Source organism: Bicyclus anynana, chromosome 12, assembly GCF_947172395.1.
Source record: "Bicyclus anynana chromosome 12, ilBicAnyn1.1, whole genome shotgun sequence".
In the NCBI taxonomy this organism is placed as follows: domain Eukaryota; kingdom Metazoa; phylum Arthropoda; class Insecta; order Lepidoptera; family Nymphalidae; genus Bicyclus; species Bicyclus anynana.
The window spans coordinates 9,621,199-9,644,231 of record NC_069094.1 but is presented as its reverse complement, the minus strand read 5'-3'; the positions used below and the strand labels follow the sequence as shown (position 1 = coordinate 9,644,231).

Below are 23,033 nucleotides of genomic sequence, written 5' to 3'. Positions count from 1 at the left end.
CTTTTCAGTTGTGTGCATTTTAAGAAATTAAATATCACGTGTCTCAAACGGTGAAGGAAAAACATCGGTGAAGAACCTGCATATCAGAGAATTCTCTTACTTAATTTTCTGTCTGAAGTCTGCCAATCCGCATTGGGCCAGCGTGGTGGACTATGGGCTTAACCCCTCACTTTTGAAACGTCAATAGATTATTATTATTTGTAAAGATTCTACCACCGGTTCGAAAGGCAAGTTCGTCACAACAATTTTATTCCTACTTAAAATAATATGGATTAAAATAATTATGAATGTTACCCATACCTACTCGAGGAACAGAGAATAAGAATTTTTATGTTTAAAAAAACTAATACTGCAAATGCTGCAAATTACGAAAAAGTTGATTTAATTTTTATAGGTTCATACTGAAATAACATCAAAGAACAGCTGACCTAATAAAGTCCTGAACTAAAATTCTTTTTCATTTAAATAAAAAAGTTCGAAAGGAGCGATAGGTAAGTACTACAGGTTCAATTAACTTCGCGCAAAGTTGAGGCGGCCAATTTATCTCAATACCGCGAAACGACACTAACGCCGGGTTTTCGGTTCAGTAATTAAGAAAATACTTTTACATTATTTACAATACCTTGTTTTTTCTTCTTTGATGTTTTGATTTTTATCAATTTTCCTTAGCACATTAATTAGAAAATACTTTGGATTAAAAATACTTTGACATTGGAGGGTGTTAATTAACTTTTATTCTACGGAGTCTGAGACGGATCGCTTTTTATAAAATTGTATTAATTTGCAAAATCGCCTTCTTGGTCTAGTAGTTGTGTCATTAGACCATGAAGTCCTACAGGCTTATTCACTATCTTTGACATACGCTAAAATTAACGTAATACTATCTAATTCTAAGAAGTATGCTAAAAAGTTGAGGCGGCCAATTTATCTCAATACCGCGAAACGACACTAACGCCGGGTTTTCGGTTCAGTAATTAAGAAAATACCTTTACATTATTTACAATGCCTTGTTTTTTCTTCTTTGATGTTTTGATTTTTATCAATTTTCCTTAGTACATTAATTAGAAAATACTTTGGATTAAAAATACTTTGACATTGGAGGGTGTTAATTAACTTTTATTCTACGGAGTCTGAGAGGGATCGCTTTTTATACAATTTTATTAATTTGCAAAATCGCCTTCTTGGTCTATTAGTTGTGTTATTAGACCACGAATTCCTACAGGCTTGTTCACTATCTTTCACGATTGCTAGTTGATATAATACGGAATTGAGATTCTATGTAAAAATGTCATCCGGTGCTTACTGGTATCACACAGTCACAGTCAGTTATAATTATAAACTAAACATCTAATCAAAATACTTTAAATACATGCAAAATAAAAATTCATATAATAAGACACAAAATAAAAAAACCAAAAACAAAAAACCTTGATAAGAGCGTATAAATAAAATGATAATAACATAAAGATAAATGCCAACATACAATAATTAATATGACATATATATACATATAATATAATAAATGTCATATAAGGTAAATTACATTATGTCAATTGATTTGAAGTTTATTATAATAGGTTGATAATAAAGACCAAAATAGTTAATAGGTTATGAAGTACTAAGGTTACCTTACTTCTTAAAACATTTCAGTAGTAATTCTTAGAGTTGGGAAGGAGGTGGTGATATACCGCATGCCTCAGAGAGAAATGTCAGCCTCAGTCTATTTTCCGAGGAGGAGAACAAATATTATAAAGAGGAAAGAGTCGATTGTTTGTTTGCATTCAATAGGCTCCGAAACTAATGAATCGATTTGAAACATTCTTTCTCTGTTGGGAAGCTACACTATCCCCGGGTGCTATAGGCTATATTTTATCCTCGTATTCCTATGGGAACGGGAACTACGCGGGTGAAACCATGTGACGTCTGCTAGTGTCAAAATATTTTTGTCATTAAGTTACTTCCATCATCATCATCATTGTCAACCCATATTCAGTTCACTGCTGAGCTCGAGTCTCCTCTCAGAATGAGAAGGGTTAGGCCAATAGTCCACCACGCTGGCCCAATGCGCATTGGCAGACTTTACACACGCAGAGAATTAAGAAGTTCCCTGATGTGCAGGTTTCCTTCACCGTTTGAGACACGTGATATTTAATTTCTTAAAAATTAGTAAGTTACTTTAGTAAACAGATATTGGTAATATGATTTTATATATTATTCCTATTTGGTATCGTGTTCATTTTAACGAAAATACAACTGATGAAAATAGCTTGTTTTAAGGGCCCACTTGTTTCGTAAAATACACCTATATTAATCTTGGCAACCGGCGATTAATCGCCCCTTTGGAACAATAGCCGCAGGGAATAGGAGAATTTTGTACAGAAAATAAAATATTTGGTAGCATTACGCAGTCACGTACGTGGCTAATGGGCTTTTAAAGAAGCAGAATTCATTACTTACTTAGTCTTTAGTCTTACACAAATTGTTGCGAGGGTGGTTTCTTAATGCCCTCGCCCAGACAGTTTCTTGACTTGCTAATATTTTATTGCGACCTTTTAATAAGGCGTTTCTATAATTAATTTTTAAAAGGTTTAACATTCTAAACTAAAAGATAACTGACGTATGTAATGCATAGGTATACTTAACTACTCAGTAATTAAGAGTGTGCAATATGTAATTTGGTGGCTACAAATGGTTCTGGATCTCAGATTCTGGAAAAGTTAGGAGCCTGATATTTGGGTAAATGATATTTCAAAGTGTTAGCTTCGTTATGACTATACAAAATACACAATATGTAAAACTTTTCTCGATAGTTTATTTTTTTCAAAAATACACGTTTTGCTCACATTTTGCTTTCAATCTCAGGAAAAGCAAACCTGTTTTCTTAAATTTTCGTTTTGTATAGAAAATTAGGTATATATCTTGAACATGGCCATTTGGTTTTTCGTTCTGTTGTTTAATTTACTTCAATTAGGTAAAAATGGTTTTGGCGCTCACGTCATAAAATTTGGGTCGCGCATCAATCGCTCCGTGCTTTTCACTCACGTGAAAGTCATAATTCGGCGTCTCGTTTGCGCTTCGAATTGTATCCATATCGTACCGACGCGTTGAAACTGAGGCGTACATAAGTAGCTAATTGTCTTCATTTCATTTAGTGGCATAGTAAACAACGAAGGTTATAAATTAAACAAATAAACCTAAACATTGTGTATAATTTAGAGTTGTGTGTCCAGAAAGTGAAAAAACTATATGTATTATGTACAATATAATGTAAGTTAACACAAAGTTGTAAATTTGTGCACTGTGGAGTAGCTAAATTCGGATCCCTTTTGGGTGTGATTTTGTAGGCACGTAACATGTCTATTGTATAAAATGTCGATGGTATTAGGTTATTATTCTTGCTGGGATACCTTCGAAGCACTGAAAGTTAGCCGTTTAAAGCATTTTTTTCTTTATTTCTCAAACCAAAGAATCTGCGGTTAGCCAACGTATACCGACGGTTTCGTAAACGTCCGTCCGATGGATGATATCATGCTAAGCCGGTTTTCGATCAACGTCAAGAGTCATTCCAATGACGCGAGCCATACCTAAGTTGTAATGTAAGCTTTTAAAGTTGCTATCATTTAATATGCGATTTTATCGACATGTAAATAGCATGTGCATGTAAGTAATGAGGCTATTTTCGTATATGTATTTAATTGCATCGTTATGTTGTTGTTAGCTTTTCACTGACTTCAAAAACCGTTCTCAATTCGATGTTCCGAAGTTTGACTTCTTAATTCGTATGTTTTGTTTTTTTTTATATTTGTTACCTAATAACTTTGCCATGTTGAAATTCTTTTATTGTTTAAACACAGTTAGAAACTCATGTTTAAGAGATAGATATCTATAAACTACTCATTTTTTAACTTATTTACCTATCAACTTATAGTTAAGTAATAAGGAGGAAGACCACAGGGTTTTCTAGCTTTCTAAAAAAATGTCACTGGTATTACGTTGGCGAAAAATTGATGAAAAGAATGACGTCAGTCGGAACATTAATTCAGACTGGTGGGTTTAAACTCAATAAATATATTATTTCTCTCAACGAAGCTGGTATTTTAAAGAGAGCGTTGTACAGGAATGATCATTTACATAACACTGAAAAGTTATAAAATATTCAGAAATTTTCAATTAGATAACTTAAAAGTCTTAGATCTACTTATAGTTTTCTTTTTATGTAAAAACTCGTTATTGAACCTCAACTCCGTGCTTCCCAATTTGCCTACTAGATAATTTAAAAATACTGTGCTTCTTATCTTCGTCATCTTTAATAATAATTTTATACCCCTTTAAAAAAAGAAAATAATAATAAAATTTAAATACAGTAAAGTATAATATAATAAGAGTATTTTAGGTATATTTAAACTAAAATATCTTTTGAATGTAAGAATTCTATTTTAATAAAATCTACGCCATGTAATGATAAATGACCTAATAAAATAAAATCTACGCCATGTAATGATGTGATACCTACAAGAATTGTCGGTACGTAAGTAGCATAATTATATAGATCGGAGCGACGTTAATACTTCACGTGTACTACCTTAGTACGAACCGCAATACTCGATTGTTATCGAGTGTCAAAAATAAAAAAAATATTAAAATTAAAAAATCCTGTTACAACTACTCAATATATTTTTTTAAATATACCCGTGAATATGTAATTTCGGTAAAATCTGTATAAAGAAAATAAATCTAAATTTCGTTCTGTTTGGAAGTTATTATGCCAAAAAATGTAACAACGATATAGCTACTTGCTAACATTATAATTCTCTTTGTATGCAATATATATATCATATTTATTAGTAGTAAATTACTATAATTATTATTTGCCTAATCACATTGTCCACACTCATCCGGAAAGAAGGATTTGCGACAGTAAAAATGCTTGGAAAATAAAAAGTCATCAAAAAATAATAAAAAAATTGAATATTAAATATAGTTTGACAAGAAATATGTAAACAATGTTTATAACATTTATTTTCGCTTAACTATATAATATTTCGTGGTGTATAGTTTCGTACTAAGGGTACTAATAAAACTCGTAATTACACTGTTAACGTTCTCACATTATCTATTTCTAGTAAATATTTCGTCAGAAAGGAAACGAATAATATATCCAGTAACATTATTCAGAGGATATGCGGCAACAGTAGGAACGTCGAGTTTCTGTATTAATTGCCAATAATTGAAAAGATCGATCGATAACCTTGATGTTGATTACGATAATACATAATTACTTTATTTATCAGAATGAATAAATTGTAGAAGTAATAACTGGTAAAGTATTTCGTTACCGAGCTTGTCTAGGGAAGTTCTGTAGAAACGAACTTATTTCTGAAATAAGTTCTAGTTAGAAGAATACTCAGTTAAGTTACAGTCACTAGAGGCTTAACACATATACCTCAATTCGACAGACGTATTGTACGATGTATTCCTAGCGATTTGCGAATTGTTGTTTGTTGCATGTACTTAACGGTTATCATTTGATAATATTTAAATCATCACAGAATTTGAAAATATTTAAATAACCACAGAATGTGATCTTTTCTGCTAATGATATCTTGATATTTAACTTATGAATAAATTAGGTATAATTTAAATTTCATCGAAGTTTATAAATGGAAACACCATGCGATTCCACTTAATGTTAAGTGGACCATGATTTGAAAAATATAAATAATCACAGAATGTGCTCTTTTTGCGGAAGATAATTTCTTGATATTTAACATATGAATATTTTAGGCATAAGTCAAATTTCATCGAGATTTATAAATGGAACTACCTACCTAAACCTATAGCTTTTCATTAATCGGTAGAAGTAACTATCAATAAAACTGTTAAAGCTATGAAATTCACCCTATGACCTATTCAATTCTTAGTACATTTAATAATGTAGGATGAAAAATTCTTTAGATAATATCATATTTTGTACGTGAAAGTCACTGAAGTTGAACGTTTATTTGTGTGGTGTCGACAAATTCCATAGAAATCAGATTAGATAAATCTGAATGTAAAGTTGCATGCAATATTAGGAAGAATTTCTAACATTAGCTTATAGATTCAATTATTTGATAAGGGTGAACAGATACAATATGATAAGTATTATATTATACACTGACACAAAATGTTATATAATATGTCATTATAAAGTTTATAATCTACGAATGTCAGTTTTTATGAAACTGTTTTTTGAGAATCCAGTTTGCATGCAGTGAATGATAAATTTAATTGCAGTACAAAATTAAATTACCAACCAAATGCGTCCAGTAAGCCAATTGCGGATTAATCGTTGAAATGTTAATTTAATGTGTTATTCCTGCTGTAAACTATACAAGTATTTTAAAAGTACAACTGATCCTAGCATGTATTTGTTAATGTTTTGTAAACTTCAACTATTTTGATGTTCTGTGTGTGGGATTATGTACTATTCCAGACTATTATCAAATTTATATCAAATGTCATCCAGATCTGTTCTCATTCAGTAATAAACTTCTACCCATCTATATTTTCCCAAATATCTAATCATAGTTAGATTAGGTTTTGTTATTGTCTTTCTTATATACTTTCGGCATATGTTTTGGCTTGAGAGAAGTAGTAAGGTGTGCAGACAAGCGATCACGCAGTAAGGAACATCAGAGAAGCAAAAGTATTTATACCTATCATCTGCTTGTAAATAGTTGCTAAGCACCGGCTTTTTTAAAACGGGTTTCAATATTTATCTTTCTTTCTCATAAATATTTAATTCTAATATTAATAACGTAATAATTGAAGTCTTTTTACATCTAAAGTCCAACTATCTACCGAAATTAGAAGTTTTATATAATTAAAGTTATAGGTACTAGCGAGCGAGCTATGTTTGGAGTTTCTCTGCGTGATCGAATCAGAAATGAGAAGATCCGCAGACGAACCAAAGTCACTGACATAGCTCAGCTAGTCGTGAAGCTGAAATGTCAATGGGCAGACCACATAGTTCGAAGAGCCGATGGACGTTGGGGTCCCAAGGTGCTGGAATGGCGACCCTGCACCGGTAAGCGCAGTGTTGGTCGACTACCCATTAGATGGACCGAGGACATCAAGCGGATTGCAGGAAACCTCTGGATGCTGGCGGCTCGAGATCGTTATGCTTGGAGGTCCATGCAAGAGGCCTATATCCAGTAGTGGACGTCCATCGGCTGATAGTGATAATGATGATGATGATGATGATGATGATGATGATGATGATATAATTAAAGTACCATTTCAAACAGATCCTCCTCGATACATTTGAATATGTTGTACGAAATATGAATCATAATTTCATAAACAATAACAGTGTTTACACAATGTGTACAAAGTACAATCCGAATGCTCCACCGGTGCACCCGCATTGAGCAATGGAATTTTATCTGCTAAAATAATCGTTTTGCAGCGTAGACAGAGAACGATTGTTACATTTATCTTTAATCAAACGGCCTGGTTGTGTTACAGTCTTGAGAAACTGCAAAAATGACAATGTGAAATGCTTAAGAAAAGGTTCATTAAAGGTTTACTTTTGGTTTTCACGGTCGATGTTTATTTTACGGTGATTTATGACCCCAAATACGCAGCATCGCAATGGCTTTAATTGACATTCACCATGAAATTTAATAGCAATTAACGCTTTTACTTGTAATTTGAATGAAGCATTGCTTCCCTGTCTCATATTTTTACGTGCTTTTACGACTTACAATGTTAACTCTTTCTTTTGCAAATCCTTTACGTCGTATAATTATAGGTTGCAAGTAGATACACGATTGAGTTGAAACCTAACCTAACCCAGGACCTATTGATCTATTACATGGAGCACACAATACTTATACGTATTGATTCAGTAAAGTGTTCTTTTAGAAGTGTAATTCAGACCATTTTATGAAGTAATGTGTTTTTAAAAGTCTAATCCGGACCATTTTATGAATGCAATACCGTAGAGGCATAGAAAAGGCCTACTACGACAAACTAATTACGAGTACGCTTCGAAATGCAGTTGAAGCATACTATTTATAGACAATAGAGGAGAAGTTCTCAGACGCCGTGAGAAGGGGCCACGGGGGCACGCAAGAAAGACATGACGAATCATTAGGAAGTTCCTGACGTATTGCTTTTTATTTCCCAGTTCTCGTAATGGTTAACGATTTAACATTACAGTACATTATGGTAACAACTGATGTAATTTGACGTACTCGGAAACTGAACAGTTAAACTGCATCTAGTTGTTTACACGTTCCATGTTAATATGACATGGCGAGGTAATATTTTTAATAGAAACTATATAGTGTTTGTAGAACTACCTGCTCTGAGTCAAGATATAGTCATATATTCGGGTTAGTGCAGTTATATTCTGACCGCCGACTAATCTACCAAATAATGGAAAAATGTTACCTGCATTACATATTATACACATTGTATTGTACACATGATTCTTCAATGGTGGGTAAACACCACAGAAAGTTAAATTAGCTTCATGGCGTGGACCGGATGCAAACCTAAGAGATCTAGAGTTCCATTCCCGCTTCATGAACTTTAACTTCACCTTTTCACTTCAAGGTCTTCGCTTAGTTGGAAGGGAAAGGGGAAATAGGATATACTACACGTCTGTTGTTGTTATTAAAAAACATTAAATTAAAAATAATGTAAGGAAATGCTAGAAATCTGAATAATCCAATATACAATATGATGTTTTTGTAAGTCGGATATCCTTTGTTATATCTCCCTGTTTGAACTGAATTAATCAATTCAAATCAAAGTGTCCTGTATTTCAATTGGAAATTCAATATTGATTGTCATTTTATTGCGTCCGTATCACATTTTTTCCCATTATTAGAAGGCATATTTCCCATTACTACGGAAATCGTTCGTTTGTATTTGTTTTATAATTTTATCGAGAATACCCTCGTGAATATATTAATGTTAAACGTGATATGAAAGCTCAGGGTCACTCAGGGCGATGGAGAAAGCGATGCTGAGAATTTCAGTATTTGATCAAGAATTAGGAATTCCATTGACAAGTTTTTTTAATTTCTCCATATCTCCATATCACAAGGAAGCCTTATATTTCTATTAAAAGGCTATTTAGTATCAATCTCTTATAAAGATAACATTGAACAAAAATTAGTATATTTTTGACTGATTGACTAAAATATCTTAGCGGAACATCTTTGTCAGCGTAGACAAACTTGGCCGAATCCTATGACCAAACTCGATTTGAATCAATTTGTGAAAATATATAAACTTTAAAATTGATCTGAGCTGGGATTTGAACACAGAACCTCTTGGTAAGACATGGCATTTCCAACTGCGCCATATAAATCGGCAGTACAGTAATTAGGTCACAGAAATAAATAATCTAGGTATTAGGCACGCTCTTATACATCACGGAACTGAGTTACCGATCGAATGCGGGTTAACTTTTAAAACGTTACTTTTAATTAACACTTTTATTAACGTTCATGAATATGGATATTTTATCCCCGTATACAATTAACTTCAGACGTTTTTAATTAATTGAAATGTAGTATTTAATATTGATACGATGCAGTTTTATGCGAAACTAAAAGCATTTGTACGTCAATGCGATTATTAGGTGTACGATGCGGTAGATGTTGTGCAATGCTGATGTTACATAATCAATTCTACGGGTTTCTCTTCGCCTTTGATCAGCATTCAATTATGTATTGAATTACTGTAACCGACAGTCTCTGAAGCTGTCTTCACAATAACTTGTACGGAGGTCGAAACTAAGTGATTTGTACAGTCTGTCGAAGTTTGTAAGGTCATTTCTATGAATTATACATACTGTGATTCGAAATGGGTTGTTGACAAACGAAAAGTTTATAAAATATATTGCGATTAAAAACAAATATGTCCAAAACAACATGTATTATAATATATATAAACAACAATATTTAATATTGTTATTGGATTGGATAACATTTAATACTTTTATAATCTTCACAACAGTGAAGTGTGGTTCACTTCACAATTATAGAATTGGTTAAAAGATCATCATCATCATTGCCAATGGACGCCCACTGCTTGACATAAGCCTCTTGCATGGACTTCCAAATAAAACCGCCAGCATCCTGCGGCTCCCTGCAATCCGCTAGATGTCCTCAGTCCACCTAGTGGGGGGTCACCAACACTCCGCGTTCCAGTGCCAAGGATTCACCATATACTATAGATATATTTTTTTAATTAATAAATGTTTGGTTTTGTTAAAAATATTGATCATGATTCTAACATTCCCCTTTTTTTTAAGCAAGTTAAAAATACTTTGTTAACTGGGTACAACTAAGGGTGCGGATCGAACTCATAACCTTTCATCATTTATTGGTTCCTATGCAGTATTTCTTAAAAAAAACTCAATCTTTTAAGTCGATTTTAATACCAGACAAGACGCAATTCAATTTATCAAATTATAATATTTTTAAAACAATATCAAACATGCTAAAATATATGATATGATTTTAGAGAATGATATGTTTATAATTAAATTTCTAAAAAATGCATTATGAAAGATCGTGATTTATAATATCTAAATATATTATATATAGAACCGGTTCAAAAGAGGTGTAGAAATTTGAACACATTTGCCTAGCATGAATTTAAAAGCGTGAGACAAGCTATAATTTCAAAACTTCCATTTGTAACGCGAAATAATATAGAATAAGGAGGTCACTTTTGAGCAATGTTCTCAGTACGACAATGGTCAATTAAAAATTACCTCTCGCTTGATACTGCAATGTACCTAACGGAATTTGGGAACAACATTAATTAACATCAATGTAGACGCGATCCCATAGTGGATCTTATGCTAAAACTATGCTCCACTGAAGTTTACGTACATAATAGAACTCTGACTGCTTTATTGAATGGATATCGACGTTGAAATGTGCATGATGCACATAATAGTTTGGGCTACAGCAAATATGAGAGAATACATTTGAAATTGCAAATGATCCTTCTCTATTTGAAATACTAAATACTGCTTATATTTGAATCTACTACAGAATTATATATGTTTTTGTAGCTCTACCAGTGAATGGAATAAGAAAGATTTAGCTGATTTCCAAAAGGGTTCTTATCTACGAGTAAGTACAAATATCGGTTAAGTTAATCCGAAATTATTTCAGCTTTTTCCAAGTCATAATTCTCGCTTAAAAGAGCTGCTAAAGTAATCATCATCATCCATCATCATCAATCTATAATTGTCTCTTTGCTGAGCTCGAGTATCCTCTCAGAATGAGAGGGGTTAGGCCAAACAGTTCCAATGCGAATTGGCAGACTTCATACACGCAGAGAATTAAGAAAATTCTCAGGTAGGTATGCAGATTTTCTCAAGATGTTTTTCCTTTACCCGTTACCGTGATATTTAATTTCTTAAAATGCACATAACTGAAAAGTTGAAAGTGCATACCCCAAACCGGACTCAAACCTACACCCTTCGTAATCGAAGGGATCCTCTAAAGTAATCATTCTGACGTATCCTTATTAAAATAGTTATTTGAAAGTGTACTTTTATAAAGGTATCAACTAAACTGAAGGTATATTTATAGTATCAAAAGCTTATGTACTTTCTTCAGTAAAATATACTATTGGACGCCCTTAACATAACTAGTCAAATGTGTGTCACTGCTGTGCATCCGTTATAAACATACACAAGGTCTGGTTGCAACGGGATTTTTGATCATTTCGTCCTGAATAACAAATTCATTGTCAAATAAATCGAAGTTTACATACGATACGCACTAAGGAATGTTATATCCCGTTATAGACGAAGAACGGGTACCTAATCAGTTATTGGTGTCAACGAATTATTAGTTATAATGATGTATATTTTTTGTGTAAATAAGCTATTTTAGCGTGAACCGAGTATCGATAATGTGCTCAATATGGTAGTGATATGTGGTGCCTTCAGTTGTTAAATGAGTAAATCATCATCATCATCATATCAGCCGATGGAAGTCCACTGCCTTTTGTAGGGACTTCCAGGAAGACAGAACGAGGTCTCACAGAAATAAAATCCTATTGCAACTACACATAAAATATTATATTTGAGAAAATATATACGGTACCTCAATATGCGTACAAACGAAAACTAAAGTTCTCGAAGAGAGTAAAATGACTTTATGTTTGCTAAAACAAGAAGTTCATTACTCCTAATCTACTACTTCACTAATAAAATAATTACGTAATCTATGCTAATATTATAAAGCTGAAAAATTTTCGTTTGTTTGCTTAATCGCGCTAATCTCAAGAACCACCTATATAATAATAATCTATATAGCCCATTTATCTAGGAAGGCTATATATTATCACAGTAAGACCTGTTTCAAAATCGAGGGATTTTCCTCCTATTGAGAACTTACGCTGCGTGCGCTGCGTAAACGGTTAAAGTTTCGCAAAAATCATGTATTACAGAATTGTTCCCCATTAAAAGTTCTAAAAAAATCCGCGACAGATTCCGCAGGATTTGTGAAAACCTGAAATCCACGCGGACAAAGTCGTGGGCGTCCGCTAGTTCTGGGTAAAAGTGGGAAAATAAGTTATACGAGTATTAACGTTAAAACTAACATACGACATTGCTATCTAGGTCTATTATTACACTATTTACACAGCTCGTGCGAAAGGCCCAACTATGTTTCATTGCAGGCGAACAAACATAATATGTAGGCAACAAGAATACACTGCACAATAAATTTTGGATCTGGAACCATGCCATCCATTCTAAACTGTTTTGAATATACGTTTATTTCTTTGTTTCTCAGCTTTATAGAATAACGAGCCCGTGACTTCATCCACGTTATAACAGTTTTTTACAAATCATGGAACCATGGATTTTTTCGAGATAAAAAGTAGCTTATAAGTTGCTCCTTAACTTCCTCTATCTAAAATTGGTTCTGCCGCTCCAAAGATAAGCCCAGACAAACAGAAAGACAGGCAGTTAGACTCGCTGTCGAGAAAATACTGTTGCCCAGTTAGATTTTGGAAAGAAAGTCGCAGAAATGAGTCTTGGTTAGGAACTTCAGAGAACAAGACCGGAATCGCAAGTGCCACACAATTGTAAGGAAGCGTTTACGAAATTGACTGTCAACCTTCCTTTAGTTGGAGAGACTCTCAAAGAAGAAGATTATAGAATATCTTCGACTTAGCTTCTTATTATACATGGAATAGCTTCGACGATAATACTGAAGTACCATGCATACTATTTGAAGTGGAAGATCTCGTACCTTGGACATATTTTACGACACGATAGGTAGATAATGGTAAGCAAGATGGCAGGCAAAAGAGGTGTAGGAAGAAGGAAGTCCTGACTGCGAAATATAAGAGAGTGGACTGGATAAAAATAGTCGGATAACTTTTCCACCAAGCTATGAACAAGAAGAAGTTTAAGAAGCTGATCGCTGACCTTCTGTAATGGAGGTGCACGCACCTGACCTTCTGTAAGAAGAAGAAAACCATATTTTTTTGTACCATGAGCTTTATTATTACTTTTGAAATATCAACTTTAATCATGTCACAAACTGTGAACAAGTAAGTAGGTATAACTGGCTGAAATTTATCCCGGATACAAAGCCTGTTAGTTAGTTAAACGGTTCAAAGTTGAATGTTAAGGCGGATTAGCCTGAATATAATCTTCGTCGCGTCTTGATTGGGCTTAATTTATTACGTACCTGATATCCTGATAATCAAATAACTTACGGAAATTTGAATATTCGTAGAGTTTACATTGTTTAATGAATGAGTATGAGTATACATCGTACCTGATATTTCGTCAAAAAAGTGCTTGAAATTAAGCCTAATTGAAATAAATGAATTTTGATTTAGACTTTATTTTGCTAAATAAACGAACGACGAAAATTTGTATAGTGGTAGCGGTATATTATTTAGTGAAATGATATAAATGTCATCGAAAGCTGTGTCCAAATATTATAAAATAAAGCTTTTATGAATTGTTATGGAGCTCGCTATATATGATTTTAATAGGTTTTATTTTAATATAAACTAATTGAAGTATTGTTAAAGCAAAATAGATCGTGATTTTTATAGTTTTTTAGCAACAGATTTCATGATAAGTGATTGCACCTCATTGAAATTCGTCTTGAAATGTGTGTTTACCCGCCCTTAGAATTCATGTAGAAGTTCATGTAATTTGCATGTAAATGTAATTTAAGCGTGCATAATTTTTCTACTTGCTTAAATTCTGTATTATGATAGTCAGTAACTTAAATTTCACAAGGGTCTTTCCTTAAAAGCACTCTCTTATAAAATAACTAAGTAAAACGGAGTACCTACGGCAGTCTGATTAAACAGTGTCAGCGCTTCTACCTAGCGTTTATAAGCTCTAGGTTCATTAACTTTTAGTTAAAACTGCGGGAATCCTTTCATTTTAAGGCTTATTACAGTGCAGCTTTTCGCTGTATAATTAGGCGTTAGAATTGCTTAAATTATTCTATGTAGTTTATTTAACTTTATCTATTTTTTATTAATTTTAATAACTCGTTTCAGTTTTAAAAAATTTCATCCTACATGCAACTGACTATTCTAGTTTTAAATAGCATTTAATATTAATTATTTATGTAGGTACTTTACTTTTAAATTAGACTTTAATTAAATGCGGTTGAAAATATTATTTTAGCTCTATTTAATTATGGTAATGAGTTTTAGAATATACAAGTTTGACACTTCTGAAAGTGTCGTGTCTTCGTGAAAAGCAGTCCACCTTCTTGGTATCTACAATTTCTTTTTATTCTTTACAAGTTAGCCCTTGCCTACAATCTCATCTGATGGTAACTGATGATGCAATCTAAGATGGAAGCGGGCTAATTTGTTTTAGCGCGCTTGGCGTCTTTGCCGGTAGGGTGGTAACTAGTCTCGGCCGAAGCCTCCCACCAACTAGACCTTTTAAGAAAACCTCTATCGGCCCAGTCGGGGATCGAACCCAGGACCTCCATCTTGTAAATCCACCGCGCATACTACTGCGCCACCGTCAAACTAAACTTTTAAGTTACTCAAGATTTACAAGTATTCCTACTAAGAATCTCAAACGAACGGTAGAAAGGTCTAAGCTTCTATTAAGCTTCCGAGATTTGTCCCACACATACGTACCACCAGAACAAATGGAACGTTGTGAATAAATGCAGATATGTAGATATTGTCTGAAATTCTGTTTAAAATTGGAGCCATTTCTCGCGTTGTTTCATAAAGCGCGAATTTAATGGGAAAGTTCCGTCGGCGTTCCGGACGATCAATAGCAATAACTGGTAGGCAATAATTGTGGACTGGCCGAGAACCGCCCGCTGTCGAATATTCACTTTCACATCACACGTGCGGGTTAAAATTTAAGATGTAATTCGAGGAAAGTGAGAGGCCATCACTTTTTCTTTACACAATGTGTTTGAACACTCGTGGGGCCTTACTACCTGTGTGTAATAGAAAATCCAGTAGCCCCCGCCGGCGATTGGAAAGCCATTTACCTGGAAAGATAAATAGAGTTTATTTGTATCGTTCGTTTCGTGTTCATTGATTATTGTGTATATTAGCTAATACGAGTGACTAGCTTTTGCCGGTAATTGGAAATATGCGCCGATGAGCATTTGTTTAAAGAGCGTTTATATCAATTGAAGCGTTAAAATTATCAAAATAATATAAACCAAATGACCAATCCCACTAGGTGAACCGATTGGTCCGGTCTAATGAGGAGCCAATGAATTTAGGCGGCTCAAGACCATGGTGTTAAAAAGCCATTAAAAAGGCCTATGTCCAGCTGTCAACGTCTAACCAATCTCTAACTAATAACAGTTCTTGTCTTCAATTTAGACAATTTTTTGACCGATTTTCAAGTAGGACGTTTATGTTTTTGACTGGAAATTTTGCTTTGTCACTTGTTTTTTTACTCTCTCAAATAGCGGTAGAATAAAAATTAAAAACGTGTGAAATGCTCCGTTTTAGTTTAATTAAAAAAGTGAGGAACAATTAAAATCTGCATAAAGTGAATGCAATCAACCTAGTAAAAGTAAAATGGAAAGAACGTCTGCCGCCTTCGTCATACGAGTAGGCACATTAACTTGCTGGAGTATAGTTTATTTAACCTAGACCCTGAAAGGACGGATTCTGCACGTCATTGTATCGAAACACTGACTTACATCTTTGCAGGTAATTCGTATATTACAGAAGATAAAGTTTACTACTTTATAATCCGAAAGCATTGACTTCACATACGAAGATAACTAAGAAAATTCTCAAGTATGCAGGTTTTTCCTTCACCGTTTGAAGCATGTGACATTTCATAAAATTTACATAACTGAAAAGTTGGAGGTGCATGCCCCGGGATCTAAACCATACGCCCTCCGAATCAAAGGCACGGGTTTCGGTCTTATGGGGAGCCAATGAATGTAGGCGGTTCAAGACCATGGTTTTAAAAAGCCATTAAAAAGGCCTATGTCCAGCTGTAAACGTCTAACCAATCTTTAACTAATAACAGTTCTTGTTTTCAATTTAGACAATTTTTGACCGATTTTCAAAATCCCTCCGAATCAAAGGCACGGGTTCCTTAAAACAATGTTGTGTTTACTGGTATATTTATTAGATAAATTATGGCATTTTGCCGCTGACCTACTCAGATGTGAATGATCTCGAGACGTTGTTTCCGTTATGCGAAGCGACGCTCCGCTAATCAAGCATCCTCGTGGTTTGCTCACACCGCGAGACGGAATTTACTTAGCTCCATTATTGATTTATTTACCGACTACAATCAAATGGGAGATTCGCAGTGTCTTTTTACTTCTTCTTAGTTACGCACTTTTTTCGGAGTGGTTGTCACAATGCGCGATGTGATGTTTCCCCACTTTAGAATAGAATTCATAAACAATAAAGTGATGCATAAGATAAATCAAGTGATATTTATGATAATTAAAATGTTCGATTTTGTTTATTTAAAAAATCAAATTTAAAAAATCAACGTAACTTTATATACTTACAGTAAGACGTAAATCAAAGCCCAGGATCCGTGGTAGTTAAGTGTGTTACCAGTTACCGACGCTCAGAAATTTTTATTACTTGGTAACCCAGTTAGATATCAGAAACAAAATTTTTCGTAAATAAAAAAAGTTGAGCGTCTCATCAAGATGAAGTTACTCACGGAAAGTTAACTGGATAGTAATCAATTGTAAAAATGTTACACGGATCCTGGGCAATCAAGTCAGGGGGTAGCAATATTGTCTATTTTAGAAAGTTTCAAGTGCATGCCATGAAAATTACTTGAGAGTAACCTATTATAAGTAGAGAACATTATTGTTACTTAAAACAATTTTATCATGCCGAACTTAAATACTTATGTTGTTTATGGATAAACTTATATTTTTAAAGAGTTACTTAATTTAATGAGTTAAAATTATAGTCCTTATTTTTCAATTATTTAATTGTAATTAAACAATTAGTATTTAAAACTACATATTTATAAGATACATCTACATAATTATAATATGTAATTGGATTAGGAAAGATAGTTTAACTAGTTTCCTGTAAAACACCTGTCTAAGGAAATACACTATTATTAGGTTTAGCAATAAATCTCAACAAAAAACAATGTGTGTAATTTTTAACAACCTTCCGCGTATTATGAATACCGTCTTCAACAGTTTGAATTATGGACGAAAAAACCTACAGTTATTTAGTTTTTTGCACGATTCCCTAGAATGGCCTAAAAATAAATTAAGTGTATTTAATTACAAGGATAATAATGCTCTCTGGCACTTAAACAGTAACTTTCATTATAATAATTATTCACAGCAAATAAAATTACCCTATGGGTAAAAGCCTCCTCCATCTTTTTTCATTTTTCCCTATCTTTGGCCATATGCATCCAGTTTTTTCCTGCTGTTTTTATTATATCTTCGACCCATCTCTTTTTCTGTCTTCCTACATTTCTTTTGCCAATTGGGCCCTGCCATTTAGTTGTTTGGTAAGTCCATCTCTTATTTTTATATCTTGACAAGTGACCAGCCCAGTTCCATTATTGTTTTAAACTAAAAAGAAGCGCATCTGTTAATTTAGTTTTCATTCGGATGTCTACGTTTCTTGTTTTTTGTACCCTCCTCAATTTCAATATGCTGCGTTCCATAGCATGTTGACATGATGAAATTTTGTTTTTTACTTTTTCTGTGTAGATCCATGTCTGACTAGCGTAAGTTAGGCTCGGGAGAATGCAAGAATCCATTATAATCTTTTTTATAGTAAGTAAGTTTTTTATAGTTCCCTTTGAGAATTTCTTTTAGGGCCCAGTATTTCTTCCAAGCCGTACTTATTCGTCTGTGTATTTCGTTTTCATTACTGTTTGGATCGAAAGACACAGATTTACCTAGGTAAACATATTCATCCACGTAATCTAATATCTTTATTTGTCAACACAAATAAAATAAACATACAAAAATCTGGCCGTGGACAAAAAGGTATCCCTCAGCACGATGCCACAGCAAGCTGTGGCGTTGGTTTTCAGGTGAAACCTTTAGGCCGTTGGTTTTTGATTATATATGTTATTATTTTCATTTTTTTATATTATAATTTTTATATTATAATTGATGCAATTAACATCATATCAAATCAAAAGTCATATATTTCAATTAGGCTAAGTTTACAAGCACTTTTGAAATGTCAAGTTATGTCATGATTAAAGTCGAAATTAATAAAATTTTTACCATGGATCCAAATGCGCCTTGGTCTGAGAAAAGCAAATTTCATTTTTATTTTAATCATAATATATAAACTTACCATTACTACTAATATTTTGAAAATAAAATTAGATGCAATCTAAGCCTAGATTCGATTAATATAATTTAGACGGGGTTCTGCTAAGTTTACAATATGAAGGTCAAATTTCATCATCATTAGCAATCCATTTTTGGTTAACTGTTGCGCACGAGTTTCTTCTCAGAATGAGAGGGGCTAGGCCAATAGTTCTCGCTGGCCCAATGTGGATTGGCAGACTTCACACACGTAGAGAATTGAGAAAATTCTCAGGTATGCAGGTACTCACGATGTTTTTTCTTTATTTTTAATTTCATAAAATGCACATAACTGAAAAGTTGGAAGTGCATGGCGCGGTCCGGATTCGAACCTACGCCCTCCGAATCGAAGGCAGAGGTCATATCTACTGAGCTATCACAGCTCTCCCACACTCTAACAGGTCAAATTTATGTTGCATAAATTGGTTGGTGTCTACTAGACCTACTAGACTACTTCACCTAGTATTAGATATTATAATTTATATGCAGTTTCATGGAGTGTACAGCAAGCATAGCGTAACTGTAAGTTACGACTTACGGTGCACTTAAGATGAAGCTCCTACATTGAGTGTTATGTTCCGAGGTACTAGAGGAAACACTGTATTATATTAACTACCTACACTTTCTCATGCAACTGTGAAGATATTGCAGGTCACGGTTACACCTTCTCGCATCGTCCTCTAAGCTGAGGTCCGAGTCTCATAGGAGACGCCCTTAGAGAGCTGTTCCGTCCTCTATCTTTATTTCAGCCTTCGGGTCTCATCAGGCGATGCTCCTGCGCTCGCCCAAACCCCCGGTGACGCCGTAGTGGTCCCACATGGAGCCATCGGGACTTACTCAACACGAAAAAATACTGTGAAGATATCGTCATACTTGTAATCCTTTAATGACTTATTATCATATTAAAATTTTTAAAAGTAATAATTCTCAAAATACGCGATAATATTTTTGGAAAGGCGTTATAATTTTATACTATCGGTTTGATCGGATTCGGAAGATTATTTGGAATTTTCTTTTCATACGAAAAATTAGAAATACGATTGGAATTAAGATAACTTCCTGAGGTTTGCTTGGAATGAAAATTAAATTCATCAGTGGCAATGCCTTCGGTATATCACCTAGCTAACTACCTACAATGGAGATGGTAATCGCAAGGTGCCTAAAGAAACTCTCAAGATAAACAACATCGATATCTAATCGCATTTGTTGTGGCATTTTTTTACAAGTTAGCCCCTGAATACAATCTCAAATGATGATAAGTGATGATGTAATCTGAGATAGAAGCGGGCTAACTTGTTAGGAGATGGAAATCCACACCCTTTTCGGTTTCTACACGACATCGTACCGGAATGTTAAGTCGCTGGCCAGTACGTCTTTGCTGGTAGGGTGGTAACTAGCCACGATGGAAGTCTCCCATCAGCCAGACCTGGACCAATTTTGAAAACTTCAATCAGTACTACTGAGGATCGAACCCAGGCCCTCCGTCTTGTAAATTCCTCCCAAAAATATTGAGGCCCTCAAAAAATTTGAAATTTGCAATGAAGCTAGTGATCGGAAGGTGGCTAAAGAAACTCCCAAGCTAAATGATATCCCGTCTAAACGCATTTGTTGTGGCTTATATAGTAGCTTCTTATCGACGTACATTTTAAATTAATATTATTTTATATAATTTTTAATCCTAAAAAGGTTGGCACACATTAACTCTGTCCAACGGATATCTGTTTTCATTATAAAGTGATATATTTTGTGTATTCATGCTCTATGAGCACAGAACCGCGGAAACTTCATGTGGCACAATACTGGACGCTAATTACACATATTTTATGAATTAATTATTACGTTAGACAAAATTAGCATATTAGCCCATTTCATTTCCAAATAATATTACGAATTGCTTCTGTAAATTAGGTAATATACCTCTAAGTGAAGTGATAATTGCAAAATAATTGGAACCATTTCGTAATGAAAAGAGAGAATACTTCTTTTATTTATCGAATAATAGTATTAAAACAATGAAAGGAAAATATGAAGTCTTTTATTGTAATAAGAAATAACTTCATATATTTTGTAAATACTTATTTTAATAATTATCCTTGCGGTAATGTCACTATAAAATACCAACAATTCGCGTGTCCAACAATTGGAAGGCACTCTAAAGGCGCTGTCAATTTTAGTTCAGGTTTTAGACGCGGGACTTCATTCATAAAAAGGACTCTACAGATTCTAGTTAGTAGTCTTTCGCTAACAACTTAGAAGAATAATTAAGGAGGTCTAAGGGCAGTCGATGCCGCGGGATAGTATACTCATAGACAAGTGAAACTGGAATAACAAAATACAAAAAATGCATAGCTATTCAAAATTGATCTCAATAGCGAACGAATGTTTTGCGACAACGCGTTGGAAAGTCGTACGTGCTTTGATCCACTGAAGCCGACCACGTAGGTTAGCATACGTGACGGTCACCTTATACGGAATGCCTCATTGTCAGTGTCATGCGTTTGTTGACTGTTTTACAGTTACCGCCTTTTCCTATCTCACCGCCTGATATGGCGCTGTACGCGTGTTCCATATTCATAAGCTATTTCAAAGTGAAAGAGTTCTGAATATGCTCGGAAGAAAGGAACTGTTTCAAAATTTCGGTGCAGTTAGCCGTTTAGTTTTTTTTAACTGTTATTACGATCGTATTTTGGCTCTATGGTTGTTCACTCGTTCTTACGTATTCTACCAAACCATCACATCCCTTGGCTTCTTCTGCGAGTAATTAGTGTAAAATTAAATTACATCCAGGGATACATTTATCTCAAATTCATCAAAATTTATTGAGTGGTTTAGAGTTTAGATGTGAAAGGTAGGTCTGGATATGGATGATAAATCTACGAAAATCAAAATGGCTGCATTGGTACTGTTGTTAACAAGTACGGCTCTAGATAAATCATTATTAAATCATGACATAACTTGACTTTTCAAAAGTGCTTGTAAATTAATTATTAATTAAGCCCGATTGAAATAAATGAAATTTAAATTTGAATTTGATAATGATGTTCAGGATTAGAGTCCAAACAATTTTTTTGTTATCTCTGATTAGACAAAGAATAAAAATATATTTGGGGTTTTTTATAGAAAGTCGTTTTCGTTATCGTACTTTATCTCGTTGTGAATGAATACGAATAGAAAGCGCACTTGTGTTTGCGCATACGCTTGTACACGTATTTAATAACATTTAGGGCGGTTATTCTCAAGTCTATAGCTTCACCTTTACGATCTTTGAGGTTACCTATAACTTTTTGTGTTAATACAAGTGTAATGTAAGTCTAACGCTAAGTCATATTCAACTGAACACTTCTGTGGAGAGTGCAGGAAGTTCGAAACTGAAGTCTTAACGCGCTTAGTAAGTAATTACATTGGGAGTACACGTCGCTGAGTAAGTAGGTGTTTCCGCACCCAGACAAGCTGAGACGCGGGATTAAGGGAATTACTCGGTCAGTAGGCCGAACTTTTCTACTGGCTTAGAGATCGGAAATTAGCTATTGTTACTTTGTTACTTCATTCCTTTATATGGCTGTTTAGTAACGAGTTGCGTTCCTTTCTCGATATTGGATGGAGGATGCTTTGAAGGCCGTAACGTAGGACGAATAACAAAATTTTGTTTGATGATGTTTACAAAAATCTATATGAGACTTGGGTGTAATGCCGTTGCATTTATTGGAAATGTGGCAACAATACCTGAGTTTTCCGGGAAAAATCTACTAGATTAGCGCAAGCGAGACGCCGAATTATGACTTTCACGTGCGACGCAAATTTTATGACATGAACGCCAAAACCATTTTTACCTAATTGCAAGTAAATTAAACAACATAACGAAAAACAAAATGGCCATGTTCAAGATATATACCTAATTTTCTATACAAAACAAAAATTTAAGAAAATAAGTTTGCTTTTCCTGAGATTGAAAGCAAAATGTGAGCAAAACATGTATTTTTCAAAAAAATAAACTATCGAGAAAAGTTTTACAAATTGTGTATTTTGTATAGTCATAACGAAGCTAACACTCTGAAATATCATTTACCCAAATATCAGGCTCCTAACTTTTCCAGAATCTGAGATCCAGAACCATTTGTAACCACCAAATTACATATTGCATACTCTTAAATAATTTTATTTGTCTTTTAACTGCTCATCTCCAAAAGTTTGCTA

General features: G+C 33.9%; 1 protein-coding gene across 2 annotated transcripts in view; it reads right to left on the bottom strand.

The window, feature by feature from the left end:
• LOC112049762 (uncharacterized) overlaps window positions 1-23,033 on the bottom strand; it is a 105,991-nt gene that overhangs the window by 52,564 nt on the left and 30,394 nt on the right. The gene's annotated exons all lie outside the window — the stretch shown is intronic.